Here is a 24295-nt window from a genome sequence, read left to right as displayed (position 1 = left end):
ATGGAGGATGAAGGCATCCAAATTTCCAGCATCAGCACTGATTTCCTCCTGGTGAAAGTGATCACGTAACCATGGCCTCATTGGGAGTCAAAGTAAGAAGGGGAGAACCCTTTATCGCTTAAAAAGTGAGCAGTTCTCTATACATGACTAAAAAGGAAGGTGAATGGTGGTGGGGTGATGCACTTGCCACCAGCAGGACAGTGCTGCATTCTCAGAACTCAGTTCTGTGCCTTTCTGTCCTACTGCAGGCATCTCTCGTGGTGCATCAAGTGTTGCTTTGGCGACTGCAGCAAGAGTGGAGGCCCACTTGAACAAAAATCCTCTTACAAAAAACCTCAGATTTTTAATTCGGGCCAAAAATCTGATACTTATTTTAGTAGGCTTTTGTGATGGGGCTGGCTGCAATAGTTTTCAGATAGGAGCTACTACTTTTGTTTTGCCAGTTTTAATTAAATTTGATCTCTAAACTGGCATTTCATTAAACAGTTTTCCTTTTTCTCATCTCCCTCCCCACTCTGTTTTGATTAATCAGATATGCAAGCAACTTCAGTGACCCAGACACTGCAATTTTCAATAAATAAACTCTGGATGAAATTCTTACACAATCTGTACAAAGAATCTCGAACAAGATTTAGACCTGAACTTTTTTAGCTTTTCTTGCAGGCATGAGCAGGAAGAATAATTTGAAAGACAGGTATCAAAACCAGTAGAACAGAAATCTGTTTTCCAGAGACCCTTTTCCTATCATGATCTGCAGACATTTTTTCCCCAGATAAGTAGCTTCAGGAAAAAAAAAACAAACAAAACATCCACTGCAGCCAATACCTTCCCTTCGTGTTATAAAATTGGCCATCTCTAATTTAGTTTAGATTTGTCTAATTAATAGGCAATTTCTGTAGTACAGCATTACTTTTTTCTTTTTCCATCTCAAGTAATTCTTTATTATTTTAGGTAAAAAAAAAAAAAAAAAGTAGAAATTTAATAACAAATCTAAATAACAACCAAGCAAGGCCTCTCCTTGACTTACAGTTGACTTACCATCTGTTATGCCTTTATACATAAAGGCCTTCAGAGTGAATAATTAAGAAGACTAACAGAAGTAACATGTAAGTAACTTTTTTAGTTTGGAATACCAATTAGTTTGCTGACCACTTACTTATTAAAACACTTAATGCCAAAAGACAAAAAAGAAATACCAATCCCAATGTGAAGTGAAAAATTTGAACTATTAGAGCCAAAGTTTCTGAATATTAGTAATCTGCCAAAAAAAATACAAAACCAAACTCCAGGTACCCAAAATTGATAATAATAGTGTTCTGAACAATACCTTTAGCAATTGCAATTTCTAGCTCAAAATTGGAATCAGAATCATGAAGACTTCTAAAACAATAGATAAATTTAAAAGAAGGATCTTCAGTTGCAAAATTCTTTAAAAGATGACTTCATTTAGGAAAATGAAACAATTCAGAATGCGTCTGTAAGGACACCTTTATACTTGCAATCAATATTGCCTTTATACTTGCAATCAGTATCGCTTTCCTCAGTCACACAATAAACCACTGTTAATCATACTGCCAGGAGAACTACTTCAGATGTAAGCTTCAAAACTTACGCTAACAAAACAAGATGAACTTCTAGCTCGAGTAAACATCCTTTTCTCAAAAGCATTAACAGTGAGCAGAGCCCTTGATGTGTTCTTCTCCACTGTGCTCAGAGGAAGATCCAGATCTGTTCACCTCTGACACTGAAGCTTCTGACAAATATCTATCCCTCTATTAAAAACACAGGTGGAAAAACTACTTAGTACAGTTTCAAGTTTTGAGAGAGAAATTTCAGGATACCTGCGCTTTGCAATACCCAACACTATCTGCTTTTCTGCAAGAAACCACTTATAAGGAAGTAATGTAAACAAATGCATGCAACTTTGATGTTAATGTCGTCCTGTATGCAAATCATAGATAGTAACATACACAGAATTCATTTACTGATGCTTAGCAACCTACATGGGAAATAAGGCATAGAAAAAAAAAATCTAAGTTCCAGGGGAATATAACAGAAAAATAGCAAATACCAGGTAGCTGAAATACAGGCTTAACCCTCCACTGATCTATTAAAAAAAGATCTCCCCTTTGCCTTTGTTGGAGGCATGTGCACATAAACAGACAGGCTTTGATGCTGTAATTTTTTCCAAGATGTTAGTTCAAAATTTCTGAAAAGCTAATTAAGCAAAATAACTGTGTCTGCAGTGTTTATGCAATAACACAGCTTTCCTTCGCTGTGTATAATTTTATAACACAGTTTTAACTGATCAGTAGACCTCAAAAGCCAGCCCACTTCAGCTCCACTCAACAGAGCTTCACACCACAGTGTAGGACCGGTGACAGAAAGCGCACCTCCGCTGCCAACGCTGTGACCCTGGCTCCGTGCAGCTCCCGAGGAGGTGCCAAGTCCAACATCCAGAGGGAAACCTTCACAGCCCTCTAATTTTCATTTCAAAGGGACAAATAGGAAGGCAAGGATCAGACAACAGCTGCCATTCACTGAATAGCCTATTAATGATGGGGCCATGCTAAAAGATAAATGCTCTTCGATTTTGAGGTTAATTACAGTTAGTAGCTTTCGATCTGTATCAATTTCATTTCTATTTTATCTGCCCAGCTAGAACACCATTCTCTCAGAAATAAATTTCACAAGTCTTTTCTCAGAGGTACATTTGTCAAGTTCACATTGTATATCTGAGACCTTCAATGTACTGAAAAATCTTATCCTTTTTTTCAATTAATAAGGCTGTTTTCTAACATCTGATGTAACATGGACTGAAGAACACAGGAAGAAACACAATTATTCCACCAAGAAACTACATCAAGATATTTTTGAAGAGGACACCACAAAGTATTAACTATTAACATATATATGGCTCATTGCTTCAGACACAACACAAAGCCTCTTTCCTGTTCAGTACAAATCCCTTGTTAAAATATTGTGCGTATAATGGAAAACATACAGGGTTTGAATAGTTTCTTCTACATAGACCATGACTAGTCTGTATAAAACCAACATATAAAACACCAATGCAAGTTTTACATTTGAGTCAGTTCTGGGACAGACAACAAAAAAAAACAAGTCTAAAACCCCAATTTTTTAATATGTCTCTCTGCAGGAAATAAGACTATTTAGGCATCCTACAAACCAGCTGACAAAAATGCTGATCACTTTTATACCTATCTAGTACCTCTGTGATCCTCTATCCCTACTATGTTTAAGAAAGACAACCCTGCTCTTTTTCCTCTCAGCTTGCATGTCTTGATTCATTTATAACCATTAGTGGCAGTTTGCCTATTTTTAAGCAGAAAAATGCACAGGAAGCCTGTGCAGCATTATAAGTTAACGAAGGAAATCAAGTGCCTCATCGTGTAATACAAATGTGAACTTTTTGTTACATGCTGTACGTGACTCACTACTTACCCTAGGCAATAAATTATCTAAAATTGAAACTGATGCTGATACTTGCCATCCTTCTTTAAGGCTTCTCTCAATTCTATCCCGTGACATTTGCCATCGCTATTTCACAATAACTACTGAATTAGTTTTGATTTCTTCTGATTTGTCCTTTTTTAAGTTCTAAATATATGGTCATAACCCGGTCATAACTTAACTTGCCCTAGAGAACATGAAGAGATGTTTGCTTTAAGGGGCATTTACTGTAAGATGGTTTGGAAACTTGAGGCATTGAAAGAGTGAAAAAAAAAAAAAAATCCGTGAAATTAAGCACACAACATTTATACAGGTATTACTTCATATCAGTCAATTCTTTCCCCTAAATAATTTAATTCAGCTTGCAAGCAGAAAAAACACCACCCCCAGCCTCAGGATTGTTGTATGCAAGCCAACTGCATGTATTTTATTTATTCTGATGGGGCTAATTAATAATGAAAAACAGCTCTTGCTACTGGGATTGCTAAAAAAGAATTTATGACAAGTTTACTACAGGGCAGCTGGACTGTATTTAGAACTATTGTGTATGGTCACTGATTTCCATCACACATTTGTAAAAATGACACATTTATTAAGCAAAACTGTTTATAAAGGCATGATGCTTGCAGTTCTTTGCTCCAGCAGATCTAAGACGTTTATCCCAGAAAATATCTTGCCATTACTTTACTCAGAGATACCTTCGCAATAGCAGTCAGATTTTTATCTGTTTTGAAAAGCGTGTCTTTAAGCTTTATCGGGCCACTTGTAAGTACTGTTCCTTAATTCCAGATGGCCTAGGATACCTTACTAAATTACTTCTAAACTAAAGCTTTGAAAATTAAATTAAGAGCTATCTTATAGGACTAAAACCAGAAGGAGGTAAGTACAGAGGCTCAAGGTTACAACTTGTTTTACTGAATCTTATGACACACCTTCTTATTTATTTCGGTTATATTTTTAAGAAATATAGTAATACATGCACCCTGACCAAATTCAGCCCACGCTAAAAGCCTTCAATTTTTTAACTTTTTGTTTTATGCCTGAGTTCTCAATCTTGGCACTACAGTAACTGTATATTTGTGTGTTCTTGCACACATAAGCCATTGGTACTTTGCTTAAAAGTTTATGCAAAAACTGTCACAGTCTGTTAATGTATTTCTCTGAGTTTTTTTAAAGTAAAAAGCATGCATGAATATCAAAGAGCACACTGTAAATGATCGTTTCTAATCTTAGACATGTATCAATTATTCACTAGCTCGTCCTTCTTGTGCTTTATCGTATAGAGTTCACCATGGCAACACTATTCTTCACTTCCTAGCCTTAATCAGTGAATCTGTAAACTAATATTAGATTTAGCTGTTGGATTACTTGATATTCTACTTATTACACCATGAACACAGGCACATCTCTCTTATTACACCATGAACTCTATACAGTTTCTGGGATATCAATAAACTTTCATTTGCTTAGCAATATTGAGATGGTAACTTTTCTAACAACTAGCTAGTTGCTATTTTGCTGCTAAGTATTAATATGAAGCTTTGAATTACCACCACCAACATTCAGAATGGAATTTAATGTCCAGATGTAATATCTGTCCTATGGCCCCTATACAAATTGGGAAATGGTCTACCTTTCAAAAACTATACATTTTAAAATCACTATTAAGCTTTAGAACGGAATCACTTGTTTTCAGCAAGTACCTTAATTAAAAAATGTCTTTGTAACTGACAGTCCTCTTGGGAGTATACAATTTACAGAAGATACAATTTATATTTCAAAGTTTTCTTTCCCCTTCTTCATGCTTTCCAGCATTGTTACACATATCATTTTCCATCTTCTCAAAATAAATGCATCTTCTTCTAGCAGCTTTTGGCCCAGCTGTTTGTCCTTTCCAGTGAGTTCCTTCTTTCAGTCTACTTTGCTTTTTCTTCACCCTATTTTCCTGTGTTTCTCCAATACTCTTGATCTTGTTAATTCTTGCCTTCCTTTTGCTGTTCCTCACACAGTCATACTTCCTTTACCCTCTGCTTTGTGAGGACTGTTTATCTCATTAATCCAAAAAAGAGAACTTTAATGCCTCGACATTGCACCGTTCCTTCGCTCAACTTGTAAAGTGGCACCGCAAACATTTCCTGTTTGCCCTACTCTTAAACTTGCTTTTTCACAAAGGTGTTCAACCTGCGATACGTCTGCTGGGGTCTCTAGGGAGCACTGATTCAAGTTTTAGTTTTGAGCATCTCACTACTTATCATCCTGGCAGCAATTTCCAAGGTTTCTTTCATATGTAAAAATCTAACTATAGTATTACCAGCACAGAAACAGTGAAATACACAGACAGCTTGTGGCCTTTCCCACTAAGTCCTTAATATTGTTCCCTCATGTTAACATGATGAACTGTGGGATATTTCCCTTAAACATTATCTGCACCACAGTTTAAATGAAAAAAAAAGCAGAATTCACTTTTCTGAAGGAGCTATCGTACCACTAAAACTCAAAAATATCAGACATTTCAGAGTTTTGCAGTAGGATGGATATTACCTAGAAAGAAAAACTGGTAGTGGTTTATGCTTGGCTGAGACCCCACTGTCCTCTATAGATCTGCAAGCCTTGGTGAGCATTCCCTCAGGTCTGGTTTGATTACCAGTGGACTCCTACTGCCTCTTGAAAGTAGAAATTATCAGCCTTGTATTGGGCGGGTGTCAGTTGTCCTGTGACAGAGCTGAGCAAGTCACAGCGGTTTCCTTGTGCTGCTATTTCCTCCAAAATCTTCACTTGTGGAATCCCACAGGGATCCACCTTCTTCCCATCCAGCTCAATATACATGAAGATAACAGGGTAAACCGTGAAGCAAGTTGGATCAGAAGTTTACTACTATTTTCAGAGCCTCATGATTGTCAACGAATGTGCCGAAGAACACACGAGAAGAAAGCACAGCTGGCTGAAGCTGCCTCCTCCAGGCAGAGATGATACTCAAAGGCCAGCGCCAGGGCCCTGTGCACTACTTCTTCACCCCCTCCTAGGGGGTCAGCTGGCTGTGCTTAAGGCTAGCTCCACTCCAGTGCTGCCAGAGAGCTGTGAGGGCAAGAGCTACGAAAAGCCTTGTTGGAGAGTTCCCTCTTTTGCTTGGGAGCCACCTGGCCTCGCCAGCTGACTTGACCTTGGACTCGATTCCCAACTCCAGGCCTGTCTGGCGAACAGGGCTGTTGGCTGGATGCTGTCACCAGACTGCTCCACTCGTCTTGTTTGGGTGGGCTGGAACTACGCCCTTTGTTGTCACCTTTGTCTGCTGGCAGTCTCCCTTGCAGAGGAACCTCGTCCTGCTGCTCCCTGACAATTGGGCTCAAACACAGAAAAATGTTAAGCTCCCAGTAAGGGATGATGTGAATGTCCTGCCTAAGATAGCGGCAGCCTCAAACACCACTGAAAAAATGCATGCAGATACACTTTTTAAAATACTTTTTCCCCATCCATCAGTGACAAGGTCATCACACCTCCATGTTGTATTTTGAGTCAGCCCCAGTGATGCACACACTCACAATGCACACAGTTAACCATAATTCTCCGCATGTAGAAATAAAACTAACAGCCTTCAGTTCACTGCACTTCTTTCACACAACAGAAGCTGCTTCACCAGCAACAGAGGGCACTGGGATTATTCAGTTCAGGTGCACACACTGCAAACTCCCTCTGCTTCAGCTTCTTTGCTCCTGCTCAGACACTGGCTAAGTCACTAATTTTCAGTGATGTTCTCAGAACCGAGGAACTGCACGATCCTGATCAAGCAAAACTTACGCTCTTGATTCAACGTCTTCATTAATATGTTAGGTAGCACGTACACCAAATGACCTCGAGACCCAACTCTTAGCCCTCAGGTATAAACCATGCAATTTGCACTATGCAGAAACATAGCTTACAACTCCAGTAATGCAGCGTAGTACTCTTAGAGTGCAGTACAATCTGCAATTATTTCAACAAGGAAAAAAATCCAGTCCTTTGCTATGACTACAATAATTTAAAGAGATGGTCTCATGGCCAGCCAAGCTCACCTGGCAAAAAGATTGCACAGAGCTCATCACTGCAGCAGGGAAGTACTGCAGTCTGCTCCAGAGGCTACTACATTAACCTCAATGCCTTGCAGCCATTACAGTGCCCAGAGAGGCTTCACAAGTAATATCAGAGGAGAAAAAGCATCATATGCTAATGTGAGACTGCCTCCTATGACACTTCTGTAGAAACACTGCTGGAAGTTTATCAGTAGAACTGAATTAGCGCTTGTGCACATGCTGTCCTCTCTGCATAAATATGACGGGCAACCCCTACGTTCGCATCTGCTCTCGACGTTTGGTACCAATCCTAAAATGGATATTACACAGAGGAGAAAGTTTTCTTCCTCAAACTCCAGTCACTTTCCAAAATACAAGCTATGAACAACTCCATAAATAGGGCATGACTAAAATACATCTTGCATTAATTGGCTTTTTACGGCATAAAATTAAGACAATAAAATTTCAGAGCTTGAACTTGCAATTGTTTAGACTCCCATCCTAACTTTGATCCAAAAAGAGAACAGTATAAGCCTACCTACACAAATTATACTTCCTAATTAAATTATAATGGTAATTATTCAAGCAAATAAGCAGGAATTTTTTTATAAAAGCCTAACCACAGGAACTGATAATACCAACAAATTTCTGCTGGAAGTACTGAAAACTATCAGCATCCTGAAATGAGACCTTATTGTTAAGTCTTGTCATAAAACTTACATTCAGTTAATTAAAAAAATACACAAAATAGTTCTGTAGAGAACAAATGTTTATTTAAAGTAAGAGCAAATAAAATAAACTGCTACTTGAAATCTTTCCTTGAACAAACTTAGCTATTTTGACATTGTTATGTAAAAAGTGCTGTGTGTGTTATCCTTCACTTTGACCACCAGCTAAATCTCAACAATCTCTTTGTTTAAGTGGTCAGACTCTTATGATGAATATTAAACAAGACTATGCTGGAAAGGGTTATTTTCCCATTTACCATTTTTCCATCTGACCAGCAAAAAAATACAGAAGGCTTTCTGAATCACATGTAGCATGATGAAGACTCACTATTGACATTATTTTGTTCAAACTGTACAGCAGTATTCTACAGCTGATATTCAGAAGTGTGAGGTCAAATAAAGCAAGCTAGAGTGGATTTCTTTTCAATCGTCATAAAAAAAGAGTCTAGATTAAAAACCCACCCACTTTTCTGTCCTGCCATAATCTGCACTGTACATATAAACATACAAACAGTTTTCAAATTTTTTAAACTGAAAACAGAAAAGAAAATGCCAAGTAGTTACTGGCTGCAGTACCTCCTGGTTCTGACTGAAAAGATTAAATGGAAGTTAAATCAAAATAAAATAGTTCAAACTTAATTAAAAATAGCAACACTATCTATTCAAAGACTGATATGACTACACTCCAAATTTTAAGACATTTTTGATCTAAAAGATTACTTGTCATGATAGAATGGATCTGGCCCAAATTGCCATTAAAGCGTAATGCACTCACTGATATTGAATGGGATTGCTCCTTCCAGCAGCAGTGAGGATACAGACAAATTTAGAAGAATTACAGTATAGCAGCCTGTATCTTAAAAGTTCATTTAATAATGCTCCTAGTCTCATTAGAAGTCTCTAATGCTGTAAAATTTCTGATGCTAATATTTTTCCTTGAGATATTTCTAAGGACTTATTTCAGATATTAATAGGATTTTGTAGCTCTGAGATACTGTAACAGTTTTACAGCCTCTAATACGGCAGTAGGGGCTTGATTCAGTTACCCACACACAAGTACCTAGCGCTGCTTGAGATACTGCAGCAAATCCTGGTCCCCAAGTGTCAACTAAGAAGGATCCAGGTGTCACACAGGTGAAATTACAATTACCCTTTACATGGTCTTGCTTGGTACAGAAAACCTACTTAAGACCCTTAAATCTGTATTGTGTGTATGTCCCCCCAACAAATACTGAAGGAATCTGGACATACTTCAGGAATCTAAGCTGGTAAATAGACAGGCAGAGAGAGAAAAATAAAAAGAGAAATTTGAACAGATCAGTCTTGGATCATTTGGTTATATTTTGTGTAAAAACTAAGCAGACACCCTACAGAATTGCATTATACAATATTGCACACCAGTTAGTCACCAGAATGCCCATGATTAGCAACTTTAGCTTCTGGGTATAATTGACACCCCCATAAATAAAATAATTAAATTAAGCACTTACACAGAAACGTCAGAGCCTTTTCAGTTATGAAATGGAGATCACAACCCAGTAACATTTAAGTACAGGAAGTCCCCAAATCTACTTCTAACTTCCATGGATTTATGCACAGCTATGGGAGATGAGGACTGACAAATGAGCTGCAACAGCTCTTGCCCTCTGACAGTTGTGTAAACAGAGTTGGTCAGTTTATTGAAAGCATGCACACTGAAAACATGAAGTCACTCAAATTATGTTAGGACAAAAAACTTGGACTGAAATAGGTTGATCTATCAGTAATACCTGTAGCTTTTTTTTTCAGTTTGTGCACTGTCTACATAAAACTTACTGTATTAGGAAAATTCATTAAATACATCAAAGATAACAGCCTGAATATCAGATTGTGTGAAAAATTAATTAACTCCAAAGTTTGGTTATTAATGCAACGTATGGGGCATAATGCACAGACTGTTCCAATATGACGATAATGTTTTTTTCACTTTGTGGATCTTCTCGCAGTGGCATAGTTGAGAGGTCATAGTTGATTTAGCAAAAATTTTAAGCCGTCAGAAGTGCTGCCAGCGAAGAAGCACACATTGTATCTGTGGTGTTGAGGGACACCTGGGCATGCTCACTCTCCAACCCTTTATAAAAAAGAAGTCAAATAAAAACAAGTAATTGCATTGCTGATCTATGTGCAAAATGCCAATAATAAGCCACATATTATCGTCTAAAAGCGAGGAAATGTAATTTAGCAAAAGATTCCAGCAAGGAGCCTTGATAGGCCGACAGATTCAGTCCAACTGCTTGTAACACTGGTTTTGCAAGCAAACCCCCAGCTACCGTAGTGCAGGAAGAGTGTCCTTTGTGGCCCTGCTCTTCTGTCCTTAAAGCAACCCACCAGTGGTCAGTGACGTGCTTCTGCTTTGACCACGAGCCGGTTTAGAGACCAGAAAGCCACCACCAGTCCTGACAGCTCCGATGGTAACACACCAGGATGCCAGTCACTTCCACCCTGCTGGTGGTGGTGCTGGACCTCTGGTGCTTACCAGCAGCTCATCCTTAGCGGCAATAATATGAACTACTAAACAGTGACCAAACAGCGGTTAACCTTTTTTAATCCTGGCAAATGCAAGAACGATTAAGTTACAAAGTAAAAAGAATACTTCTGAGGGGCATATGCTGGAGTTAGTTAAATAAATACATACTTTCTCTGCTAGTCTGTATATAGCTTCAGACGCATCTGCGTCTGCCACTGGCAGGAAGAAAATATTTGTGTGGTATCACATCTACAGCAGCAAGAAACTCTAACAAGTGATGGTGGTACCTCCTCAGAGACAGAGATCTCAGGTACATCCCAAAAATGAAGCTGGTATTTGTTCTAGGCAGGCTCTAGCTCCAGCAGTGATATCTGCTTTGTACTATGGAATGATGAATGATGTCTGGAATTACGCAGATCCCCCCAGCAGGCACAAGTCTGCACTCCTCTCAGTCCAGTCATTACTTCCCATGGGCACGTGACAGAGCTACTGAGATGTTCTTCTGCTAAATGAAGGCTTATAAGAAAACATTGAAGCATGCTTCAAAATCAGCGATGTGGGTTCGTCCCCCCACTCCGTCAACAGCATCCTGCAGTGTGGAAGCTCACAGCAAGAGCACTTTGCCTGCTCCTGCCTGCAAAAATTTAACTCTAGGCTTCATTAACCACAGAGTTCCCACAGAAAGGAACACAGGAGCTATCAAAATAGCTCATACGAGTGCTTCATCTAATCCAGCATGCTGTCTGTTCATTAGCCTGTAGCAGATGGTTTGACAGAAGGTGCAAGAAATTCGTCAGTGGACAATTCTGGATTGGAAAACTGTTTTTTTCAGTCGTTCCATCTAGTTTGCTTATATTTTGAAGCAAAAGGATTTATAGCAGAAAGGACTTTAAAAATACTGAAGCAATTTATATATTGCGTGCATATATTACATATAAGCATCTAATCTTTTGTTGTAGAAATATCCGCATCTTCTCATTGCTCAGATATTTCTGTCAGTTATTTACATAAACCAGTGACACACCATCTAAAAAGAACTTCTTGCATACTTGAGGTTTTTTGACTTTATTACCCAGTCTTTACTCTTCCATCAAAAAGGATGGACGGAACACAGAATTCCCTTTCCTCATAAAGGCTAGTATTCTGCATATAGTTCTAAGTGGAAAAAGTTAAAAAGTGCCAATCTTCTCAATCTGGCTTTATATGGAAGGTTTTCCAAAGCCTATTTATCATTGTTGCCAGTCTCTGACTTCTATTTCTGCTCTCGTTTTGAACAGCAAATGGCTGTACGTAAACAGAGATCTTCATGTCTTTTCTGACAACTAATTCATATGGTTGGGTCAGGAAAAAAATTATTTCAGGGCCTAACTTATCTATTAAGCCATCAACACTGAAGAGTATTTACTCTGATGTCTCAAGGGTGTATCTGTATTTTACTTTATTCCTTTTGTTGAAGAAGTAGATCCAAATTTATGTCAACACTGAATTTCACACAACACAAACTCAGTCAGAATCTTGTGTCATTTCCAGTAAGCAAAGTAACCTGCCATCTGCAAGCATACTGCTGTTAACTGTTCACCCAGCACAATATCACAGTACTCTACCAACAGGTAGAAGTTTAATTATTGCCTTTTGCACTTTTTCAAACAGTTTTTATGATATAATCAAATGCTAATCTATAACTGCTACTGTAGTAGTTCCAGAGCCCCACAAACCGTATATAAAAAACCACTTGCCACAGCAATGCTCGAATAAAGCTGATGTGGCATATTAAGGATATATCTATTCTTCCCCATCTCCCAGGGGAAAAAAAAAAAAACACAACAACAACAACAAAAAAAAATCCCAAGAAACCCAAACCCCAAACTATGCAGTTTATTTAAGTCTTCAAAAACAACAGAAAACCAGATCAGGCATTTCTTCCTTTCCTTCACCTTTTAATAGTAGCAGAAATGAGAAGCAGAATGATAATATTAGAGATTGCCTCAGACATCATTTCAATACCACTCTTTGTCAGATGGATTCAGTGGCCTAAGTAACACCAGACTTCCATCACTCACAAATTGTTCTAGAGTTCTGGAGGCAGCACGTGGATCCTCCCAAGGGATGGGAAACATAATCAGATTGTTCAAACTCATTTGTGAATAGCGAGACCTTAGATACTGCTACCATGTACCTCAGAGCTAGGTATTAGTATGTGAATTGCTAGACCAGAATTGTTAAGGGAAAAAAGACTCCACAGCAATGTCTACAAGGCAGAAGACAGAAAGTAGTGACAGGAAAAAGACAGCATAGAAATTCCTTTAAAGACAGTGAAAAAAGGCAGCTACAGCAACCTTCCCTTCCCACAGTGGGTTTCCCTCCAATAATAACTTTGACCATAGGAGCTAAGGGAATCTTAGTCTTTTCCATTTTTATAATTAACAATGCCTTAAAAAAACCCACAACTCTTTAAATATGCTTATAAATTTAAATTGTAAATTCACTCAAAAAATTCAGTGGAAAGCTCACAAAAGACAATCATGTCAGCATATTAAATACCTGTATTTACACAGAACTTTGTGCAGTGTTCAATCTGTCGGAGATAAGAACATGTTCTTGACTGTTCCTTTTTGCCTCATATTTGTGTAAACTGCATTAGCATTTACAGCTGAAAGCGAATGCAGACTTCAGCTGGAACAGTCTTGTTTCCCCATCCCACTTTTATGTGAGACCGGTTTAAAAAAAAAAAAAAAAATAAAAGGAGAGAGCAGAAGAGGAAAAGAACCCCTCAAACTGCAACTTTTGTTCTCTGAAGTTGTGTTTAATTCAAATACAAAAATATGAACCTTAAGCAATATAGCTGTGCACAAGAAGAATCCAAGCTGGTTTGTTGCCAGTTGACACTATTTAAAAAGCTGAAACACAAACCTAAGCCATAGCTATGTCCATGCAGGAACTGTTCTTTCCTCCGGACCTTATCTCCAACCCACCAATCTTCAGCTGCTTCCTAGAGAGAAAAATATCCTCACAGTCTCCTCCAAGGACTAATAAATCATTTAGAACAATTTCTTCTAAATAACATCACTAACAAATCGGTATTTACATAAGCTTGTATAGCTTTAGCTCTCTAAAAAACAACCTTTTATTTCCCCATTACTTCTGAGCCATATCCACACTGGAGAACAAAAGGAAGGACAAGAAGCAAGCCCAGGCACCAACCCCGAGCTGTCCATACCACTCACCCTTGGATCTGATTTCATTCCCTCTGTGACAGAGCTGCTCCAGACTGAGGTCAGCTTAGCATCGTGTCCAGGTCCTGACCTGCAGACGTTGCCACTGAGGACTGACTTCTGCTGGAGGCAAACCCATGCTTCTCTGTCTCCCAACCTTTAACGGCATTGCAGCTTCTGGCTCTCTCCCCGCTTCCTCCTCTTCACCACATCTCAGAAGCTGGATCATACCCTCCTTGAGGGTAACTGCCCTTCCCTCCTCCTTTCAGAAACATTCAGAGCGTCCCAAAAGACAACAGTCAGGGCTAAATATATAGGCAGCTATTCTCTCTTCCTTTTATGATGGCAGCATTTTCCATCTAGTATACAAGATGCTGCATGTATACAAAAAATGGAAACACACAATGTATTTTTACCTTACAAGATGACATCAGTAAGCATTTTATGAACTGCAAGAGCAACATAAACAATTGTCATTCCGAAGGGCACCTGCTGGTGTTCTCATGAGACTACTGTAAATGGCCATAGTCCATTTGCTTTCCATGCTTAGACTGGGGAAGAAATATTACTGCAGCATGACTTTCCTAAGCCTATGTCATGACAGAAAGTCCTAATTACACCTTCCAGTGTTGTCCCTAAACAGGGAAAATCAGCCCTACAAAATTCTCACGTCGTTCTGACACTGACTGCCCAGACTTAAAATGTTTTCCACTCCTCAACAGACAAACATTGAGTGAAGAATCAGTCCTAGGTGATTTATGACTAGCAAATTGGTTACAGCTAACAAATTGTGCAATGAATGTAAGAAGATATTCAAAAAGTCAGCTTGACATGAAATAGAATAACATGGACTATTTTGAAGAATGTATTCAAATTAGTAGATGCAGAGTTATATGCTGTACTTCAACTAGAAGACTGCTGATTTTCAAAAGGCTTTACCTGCCCTCATTTCTCTTCTGTAAATGGTAATTTCTCCCCTGTCATCTTTTATTATGCTTTTCATTCACCCCATCTCTATCCAAATCTCATCCCCCTAATGCCTTCACATCAATCAATTTTCCTTAACTTAGAAATTAAGTTTATTTTTGCAATCTTTGCTTTTCCTTTTATCTTTATCTTCTGGATTTCACTTCTCATCTCCTGTTTATAAAGTATGACTAAACCGTTGAGAATGTACAGCATGTCAATACCAAGAGCAAACTTCTCAGTGCTGCAAGGTTTAATTGTGAATAACCATTACTGACAGAAAACAGTTTTCTACTCTTCTTTCTGCAATTTAAAAAAAAAAAAAATAACAGTATTGATTGTCATTTGCTATGGGACAATTTCCCATTTGCATGGTATGGATTAATTACAAGATGACTTCTGTAATATGACTTCCAGACAAGATTGCTAAATGACACTGCAACAGGCCAGACTGAAATAACATATCATAAAACCCATCCCTACTTAAACTGAGTCAAACATTGCGTTGGAGTATGTGACTCCACAAGTACTTTTAATAGGAGGAACAGGAGCATATATTTGCAGTATATATTAAAGCTATTCTTTCTGACAGGTGCCACAATCTCACATGATGCAGTGACTCCTTGTACAAACTCTTGCAAAGATATTTAGGATATTAAGCTGTCAGATACACACGCATCAAACTGTCCTACCTGAATAAACTGTACCTATTACTGCTTTCAAAATATCCATGAAAACTTAGAATTTGTGAAAAAAAAATTTTTTTAAATGTAGGTCTTATATTTTATTAAAAATAAACCAGTATTTTCAGGACTCTCCTGTTGACACTAGACATTTCAATAAATATTACCTGTTTTCATCATGTTTTAAACTTCTCGTACACAAATCATTTTCTTTTTTGAAATATATCTCTTTAAGGAGAGCATCAGAATGCCAAGTGCTGCAGAATAATTAAAACACAGATTTCAGGTCTGCTTTGCTAAAGCTAAGCAGATTATGTGATCACGAGGTCTGCAAACATCTCTCTCTTCCCCTCCCAGTAGTTTTCAACCACTTGGCAGATATTACTGATTTTTGACAGGATAGCGACCTCAAGGGTAGTTAAATTGCTACATGCTTTATGGAAACAGATGGCCAAGTGAAGAACAAGCTTCTGATGAGCAGCTCCCATAAATGCCCTGAATGAGATAAAGGCTGGAGTATGGATTCACATCATATTACACATTAGCAGAGCACACATGGAGAGAAACTTTACCATGCCTTCAACATAATGAAACCATTGATCATTAACAGCAGATGAAGCATAAGATAAAAACTCTAAGAAAATGAGCTTTACTAGCTCCAGACTTCATGGAAGGACAGGCTTGCTGCTAATGATGATTACAGTTAACCAGGAGACAGAAGAAATAGGCAAATATAATATGAAAGATGCAGATAATGGTCTTTTAGTTTTAATTTTAAATCTTTTAACAAAGACTGTCTAATGAAACTTTTAATAGCCAAACCAACCTCTCTCTCAGAATACATATTGCTACAAATATCTCAAATGAGCAGTGCATAAAACTCATGTATATAAATGTAGAATTGTAAGGAACATGAAAATGTTCATTTAATAATAACGAAGTTGAAAGTGCATCTACAGACTAACCAGGATCCATTAAACAATTGTAGAACAAATTCGGATTAACTTACTGCATATAGCTTTCCTTCTAACTCATTTCAAAACCCATCACACTGGGGGAAAAAAAAAAAAAAAAAAAAAAAAAAAAAAAAAGAGATTGATGAATTCTGTGAAGTTTCCTAAAATTACTTATTAAACAGAAATGTATGGAATTGCTCACTAAATAGCAGTCTATACCGCTATAGTACAATTAAAAACAATAGTTAGGTTACTTGTTGTCTGTCATTTCACCCTCACTGCCAATACTAACTGCAGGATTATTTGTGGTATTTCATCACTGAGGTTAAAGTCATGCTCTTGCCCAGCAGCAGTAAGGTTGCCACTCTCAACAAGTAAGCCTGCTTCTACCATAAGAGAAAATCAGCTTTTTTTCTGGAAGCATCAGTTTGTATTTTCTTTATACTAAGTCCAGAAGTACATAGCATTTTTTCCAAAGAACAAGAGCATCTATTCAAATTATTTTTGCTTTTATCTGAAAGAAAATACCAAGTAATAAAAAGGATGTAGTAGCTGATTTCACCCCTAAAACCCCCAAACGTCACTGTATTACTTTTACACAACTTGTCCAGTATACATATCATGATCACAGTGAAAGTCCTGCAGTGAATGAATACAGGTGCTCGGTTGCTAAATGAAGCCTTCCACAAGTTGAGATAAAGATTCTTTCTCAGAGATTTATTGTGCAATGAGCCTATCTCTGACAACCAATTCCTGTCTAAATAAGAATACGCCTAGTATTCAATTTAGAAGACAGCAATATCCCATAGCACTGTTGGATGTCTTCTGCTCCCTTACGAACGTAGAATACATAAAAGTTCCAGCCTCACTCCAGAGAGGTGCTCTGCCATGGAATCCTACGCCAAGTTTGTACACCCTGTCACAGCCTGCTCTGGAGGCCTTGCAATTCTGTTCCAAGACATACCACGTCCTATGATGCAAAGAATAAAACAAATCCACATCCTAACAGTCACTCATTTACAATGATGACTGACACTTGTATTTATAAACGCCTTTCAAATACTCTAATTATCTGTGCTCTTACGTAACTGAAATAAAACAAAATGCTCTACCGTGAAGCATGGGCTAATATTTTATAGACATTAGTAACACTATTTGTATTACCACATGCTTTGTTCCAGCTCATTTAAAAATATGATGAAGGATTTATGAGAAACTTTTTTTTCTAAAGTACAAACTTTCAAGATTTGTGTACCAAGTATGAGAGTAAATACATTCTGTGTTTTTACCTCTATGCTTTTAGACATTTGCCTAAAACATCTGAGGAGATTTCTTGGATGACATGGCTAATGTAACAAAAAGTCAGTAACAGGTATGATTTTTTTATCAAGGTTATATTGGAAAAGAAAACTTTAATTACCAAGGATAGACATCCAGGTTTTAAATTTAGTTCTCACTCCCTGTGACTGTACTCACCAAAAGCTCTCCCATCGTTTCTCCAGCCTGACACTGCCATCTATAGCAGTCTCCTGCAACAGATGCTTGCAGCCACGATGCCACTAGCAGAGAACAGAACGAGTGGTCGTGTTGCAAACACAAAGTGTTCTGTGGAAAACGGGTTTGGATGATATACTAGTACAAATATTAGCAACCAGTCACTTAAACTGGTGGAGCTGCCGTGGGATTAGCACAGCAGCCGCACTGATTTCTAGTCTAGGAGAGGTAACCGTCGAGCAGGAGCCATGGCACTTCCTTTCAGGGCCAGTCTGATATATATATATATATATATATATATATATAGAGAGAGAGAGAGAGAGAGAGAGAGAGAGAGAGAGAGAGAGAGAGAGAGAGAGAGATGTAAGTCATGGATTTCTTTCTACAAAAAAGGAAATGTAAAGCCATCCAGCTCACACAAAAGTTGGAGGAACACTGATTTGAAACAGCACTCTGTGCAATTTCAATCAAAGTTCAAACATGTAAGTCCTCAAATGTAGCGTGGAGCCTGTCAGGAGCTCGTGGAAGGTACTGCAGAATTTCACCAGCAAACTGTAAACCTTTCAAAAACCTCCACAGGACTGCATGAAAAGACCATAAAGTTCAGAAAAGCCAGCAAAAATTCCTAAGCAATACTATCATGAAATCTACGCTAGGTTCACAGGTATTTACTGGATAACACTGGCTGGTACCATTCTGCCATGTATTATTTTGACATGGTCATAAATACACACACACATAGCACACAACTTTTTTATACCAGTAGCCATCAACATCAGGAATATAACAGTATTCAGAAACAGACTCTAAGGATAAATGTGAGATGATGAGCATCCCACATTCAAGATGACACCGATACTGGAATTAAGCAATATTCATAAATAGACTGTACTATAACAACGCTTTTTTTCCCCCCACACTTTTAAGTCAAGCCAATAATTCAGGAGACTCAACTAAGTACGTATCAGGCTAGAGGGTCATTTCAGACTTCTTTGTTGTTTGTTGATGCTGTTTATTTATAAAATACTTGAACACTCACTATGCAAGCAATTGGCACACAAACTTCACAAGTTTCTCAATTCCAAAATAAAAGACCTGACTAACAAGCATGGTCACAGTCTCTATTTCAATCCCACAGGAGAAGCTGATAGCCCCCAGACCATTCTACAGCCTGGTGGTAATGGGAAGGAGTTTCTGTTCCAGACCTTGCTCCACAACAAACAGAAAAGGATTTCACACTCAGATGAGTGTTGTCACGTCAAGTATAAGGACGTGGGCAGAAGCACCTCTTTTCCCCAAATCTCACATTAGCCCAAATCATTGGATCTGGTGGAAAATACTCAGTGAATTTGGCCTGAGTCTGTAAACAGTCTGGCATCAAGGAAGTGAACAAACCCCCTGCATAACCTAGCTGCCCCCCAAATTAGCCATAGATCTAGACTGGCTCCTTGTATCGGCAACAACTACGTCCAAAATTATAAGAACTATGCATAATAACATCTGAAGAGGCTAATAAACATTATTTGGGTTTTAAGCCAATTCCAGAATAGAAAGCATTGGATTCACCTTGAATGTGGGATGAAAATTATCTCACATTTGTTCTTATGATTCCATCTGAAGCATTTGGTATTAGTCAGTGTCACAGACCCCATGTTTAATTTAGCACAGCCGTTCCAACATTCAATCCTTCAGGCCATAAAACTGAAAGCGTATGAGCTGCATTATGAAATTCTATGTTATAACAATAATGTTAAAGCTAGTGACAGCCTTTCTGTACACACTACAATAAGTAAACCATTCATGAGTCTAACAAGTGCATTCCCCGTTTTATGTTCTTGTCCATGTTCAGACTGAAATTCATTATAGGAATCACTGCTATCATGGTCTACTTGCAGACATATGATTATCTCCCCTTCCAAGATTTTGATCTTAACAGTCCAATATACACTGTTATAGCAACTATGCAAATCATTCTCGAATACTGTCAAACCAAATAAAGCCTTTATACCCTCCCAAAAAGTTTTATATTAGGGAAATGCAATGTGGCATTAGTTTATTTATTTTGCCATAATTATGTGCTAACAGGAGATTAATAGAGACTGGAAAAAACATAAACAAACTAAGTAGTCCACTTCTGAAACAGAAAAAATTATTATAAGAGCCCTAAAATAGTAGCAGTGGTAAAATTGAAAATCTCAAACATGTAATCTAGAGTTCAGTGAGCCTACAGAAGTTTATACATGACAAGAATATCTAAGAGTCACATAGGCATTACAGGACTAAATAAAATAACAAAAAATAACAACAAATAAAACCACCAAACATTTGATTTCTTCCTGAGTGGAAGCTCACTACAATTAATACAAGCCAATTAGCATAACTGTCAGGTGCTTCCATCATTATAAAATGACAGATGCTATCTGGAAAAGCAAGTTAAATTATTTATCAAATGATTCTAAATATAATCAAATTTAGTGCAGCCAGCCACTCAAACAGCTTCTAATAAATGATTGGATATGGCTCTAATGGAAAGCATGAGTTATTCAGAAGCATTTGCTATTAAGCAGCATCATACTAATGTTTTGAAATTCTACCCGGACACATCCAGAAGTGATATACCGTGAATCACATTACAAATACATTCTCCTCCTGCTTTTGAAATACTACCAGAAACATCCAAGAATTTACGCAAATTAAGAAACAAGTAATTTAGGCAGTCATGTATCATGATGGAGAACATGCAGATTTTTATTCTGCACAGCCTAAAAACATTTTTTTTTTCTGCTGAATGAAGAAAGGTGCCCGCATCATTTACCACATCAACAGCATCATAAATATCAGCCAAGGCTTCTTCAGAGCATTAAACAATGCCTATATAGTACAAAGGCAACTTCCATGTAATAACAGGCTGTACCATGTTGTTCTAGGCACATCCCTTCTCAGGGAAAATCAATTTCAAGATTAAAGCCAAAAAGCTTTCCTTCTATTAAAATGAGTAGACTCTTTGTCATTCCAAGAGACTATGTGACACTGTTAATGGTGAAAACACTCCAGCAAAAGTTGGGAGCAAACCGTCTCAAATTCTGGTTAAGGAACACAAGGCCAACGGACAAACAGAGATGGGTAAATTATTTGAGACATTTATTTGATTAAAGAAAGAAAACAACAGATAGTCTTCATAAGGTGTTTATGCATTTTAAATTAATACTCTAATCTGCCATTAGCCACATTCAAATAAATAAGAAATGTTAAGCAAATGCTTGGGAATAATAAATTTCTTATTTATGAGAGTAAAATTAAGCAATTATACTTAGAACAATGTTATGAAACAATCAGCCCTTTGGTCCAAAACACTGGCATGGTTTCTACTAGCTTCTAGAACTAAAGATACACATGATTACGATCACCCACGGATGGATGTGAGGTGCACAGTGGCACTACAAGAGGAAACACAAACAAATTGCAACACAATAAATTGCCATTAGATTAAGGGGGAAAAAAAAAAAAATCACCACAAAGGTGGTCAGACACTGGCACCATCACAACCACAGGAACTGTGGAACCTCTGTCCTTGGAGATGCTCAAAACTCACCTGGACAAGGTCTGAGTAACCTTATCAAACTGGACCTGCATTGAGTGCAGGGGCAGAACTGCATGACATTCAGAGGTCCTTTCCAATGTAAAATAGTCTATTATTCCATGCTTTTTTCTTAAAATTCCTTTCCCTATTGGAGATACACTTTTCCTTTTTCATCTACACAAGTCTCCCACATATTTGCAGTGGTTTTAAAATAAAAATCAGAATTCTGCTTTGTAAGGAGTCATGATGAGATCATTGATACAAATGATATATTTTTACACATTTGGCGCAACAAAACCCGTTTCCTTTATGGTAGTTCTGTCACCAGAAACAGCTGAGATACAGTAACCAGAACAAAACCAAAAGATTAATTTACAAAATAATAAACAGCACTGATCCTTGCAGCCTGTTATCACTCCTTCAACCTGCATCACCCACATGTTGCAGCTGTTCCAGAGAGAAGTGACAGGATAGAAAACGAAGAAAATGACAGATCAAAAAAGCTCGAGTCACCCTATAAAAAGTATTGCATGAATCAGGTGTGCACGTACATGAGACCTTGCATCTCACTCTGAAGACACACTGCAGAGGACAAAGCCATGAGCATCTTTGTTTCATGTGTTTAAGGAGTGACCTTACTGAAGATATTGTAAAAGCATCCTGCGTGTACCTGTGGATATTAACCAACCCACAGTTGCCCATGTCACTGAAACATTTTTTTTTTCTTTCCTCTAAAAACTGGCTTTTAAACCCCCCCCCCCAAACACCACGAGGCCTCCAGAACCACTTTCTTTCCCACTCCTTAAATAAGAACTGTGCTATTTTTAAGATGCATCGAGATGGGAGGCACATCTAAAAATAAGTTTGCCGGCGCTCAGCGGGCCACTGTCTCCCCCCCGCCCGTCCCTGACCGGGCAGCCGGCCCCGGCCCCGTTCCCCACCGCCTGAGGCGGCCCCGCGGCGGGGAGCGGGGCCGGGGCGGCAGGTGGGGCGGCGGCTTTGTCTCCGATCGGGCGCGGAGCGAAGGGGCCGGCGGGGTGGGCGACCGGGGCTCCTGTGGAGGAGGCGAAGGGGCGTGGGGTGGGGGGGGAGGGGAAAAGGGGGAGCCCCCACCTCACCGGCATCCCCGAAACTTTCTTCCGGGCCGCGAGGGAAGAGGCGCCGCCGCAACCAGCCCCCGGAGCGGAGCCGGGGATCGCCCGGTGTCCCCGCCTCTCCTCGTTAACCGGGGCGCGGCCGAGCGCCGCCCCCCCGCCCCAGCCGCCCGCCATCCGCCGGGGACGCGCCGCGCCTCAGCCGCCCGCTCCGCTCCGCTCCGCTCCCCTCCCCACGCCGGCCGCCGCCCGCTCAGCTCACTCACCCGCGCCCGGCGAGCGCAGCCACCGGCGCCTCCTTCCCTCGCTCGCTCCCTCCCTCCTGTCAAGTCGAGCCCGGCCTCCCTCCGCCCGACCCCTCCTTCGCGATCGGGAACCGCCGCAACCGGCCGGGCCCTCCCTCAGCGGCGCCGGGCGCCGCCCCGCTCTCACCTGGGTCCTGCCGCCGCCGCCGCGGGGGGGGGCGGGGGGGAGCGGAGGAGCGGGGAAGATGGAGGCGGCTCCGGGGCAGTTCCCCTCAGCGGCGAAATCGCGCCGCCTCGCCCGGAGGGCCCCGCGGTGGGGCGGGGCGGGCGGCTCCTCCCCGCCGGGACGCCCCGAGAGGCGAGGGGGGCGGTGGGCTGAGGCGGGCATGGCATGGCATGGCATGGCATGGCATGGCGGGGCGTGAGGCGGGAGGCGAGGCGGGCATGGCGGGGCGTGAGGCGGGAGGCGAGGCGGGCATGGCGGGGCGTGAGGCGGGAGGTGAGGCGGGCATGGCGGGGTGTGAGGCGGGAGGCGAGGCGGGCATGGCGGGGCGTGAGGCGGGAGGTGAGGCGGGCATGGCGGGGTGGGAGGCATGAGGCGAGGCGGGCATGGCGGGGCGTGAGGCGGGAGGTGAGGCGGGCATGGCGGGGTGGGAGGCGGGAGGCGAGGCGGGCATGGCGGGGCGGGAAGCAGGAGGCGAGGCGGGCATGGCGGGGCGTGAGGCGGGAGGTGAGGCGGGCATGGCGGGGTGGGAGGCATGAGGCGAGGCGGGCACGGCGGGCACGGCGGTGTCCTGCCCTTCGGGGAAACACGGAGCGACCTGGGCGTGTTACACGAGCCCGGCGCCGCTCTCCGCCACGACAGGCAGCGAGTGTCCGCGGTCACATAACCTGCCTCGGGAGGGGAGATGCTCTGTGTGCGAAACAGAAAAACGGAGGGTATCAAAGGGTGTAAAATCGGGGGTTTACGGGGAAACGTGTGCTGCCGCTAGTACCTGACAGCAAAGAGGTTTTCAACTGAAATCCTAGTTGGGGTGCGGGTCTAAAAATGAGTCAGAAGGGTTAAGTGGAATCGCAAAACAGAAAAGGGAGACGCTGCAAGGAGTGCTTTGCTCTGTGTTGGGAAAAGAGCGGGACCGTGAGGGGCATTGGGGTGCGACCACCGTCCTTCGCTGCTGGCTGCGTGAGCTGGCAAGGGACTGGGAATAGATTTGGGGTTTAAGCCTGTGGTGTCAGGTAACTTGCCCAGTGACATTACGTACGAAAGGGGTCAAACACAAAAGACTTAAATCCATTCATGTTGTTTCAGAT

General features: G+C 40.4%; 1 protein-coding gene across 2 annotated transcripts in view; it reads right to left on the bottom strand.

Annotated features, from left to right (window-relative positions):
* FRY (FRY microtubule binding protein) overlaps nucleotides 1–23024 on the bottom strand; it is a 247097-nt gene extending 224073 nt beyond the window's left edge. Inside the window, exon 1 of one of the 2 annotated variants that reach the window (XM_032982793.2) lies at nucleotides 23006–23024. The gene's annotated coding sequence lies outside the window, so the exon portion shown is untranslated. Of the gene's footprint in view, nucleotides 1–22758; nucleotides 22776–23005 lie in introns of those variants that run through there. The other variant, XM_032982794.2, reaches the window with a different exon arrangement.
* Nucleotides 23025–24295: the final 1271 nt, after the last annotated feature.

Source organism: Tyto alba, unplaced genomic scaffold, assembly GCF_018691265.1.
Source record: "Tyto alba isolate M040663 unplaced genomic scaffold, T.alba_DEE_v4.0 Super-Scaffold_2, whole genome shotgun sequence".
Classification (NCBI taxonomy): Eukaryota; Metazoa; Chordata; class Aves; order Strigiformes; family Tytonidae; genus Tyto; species Tyto alba.
The sequence above is the reverse complement of the archived record's forward strand: the minus strand, read 5'-3'. Positions and strand labels throughout refer to the sequence as shown.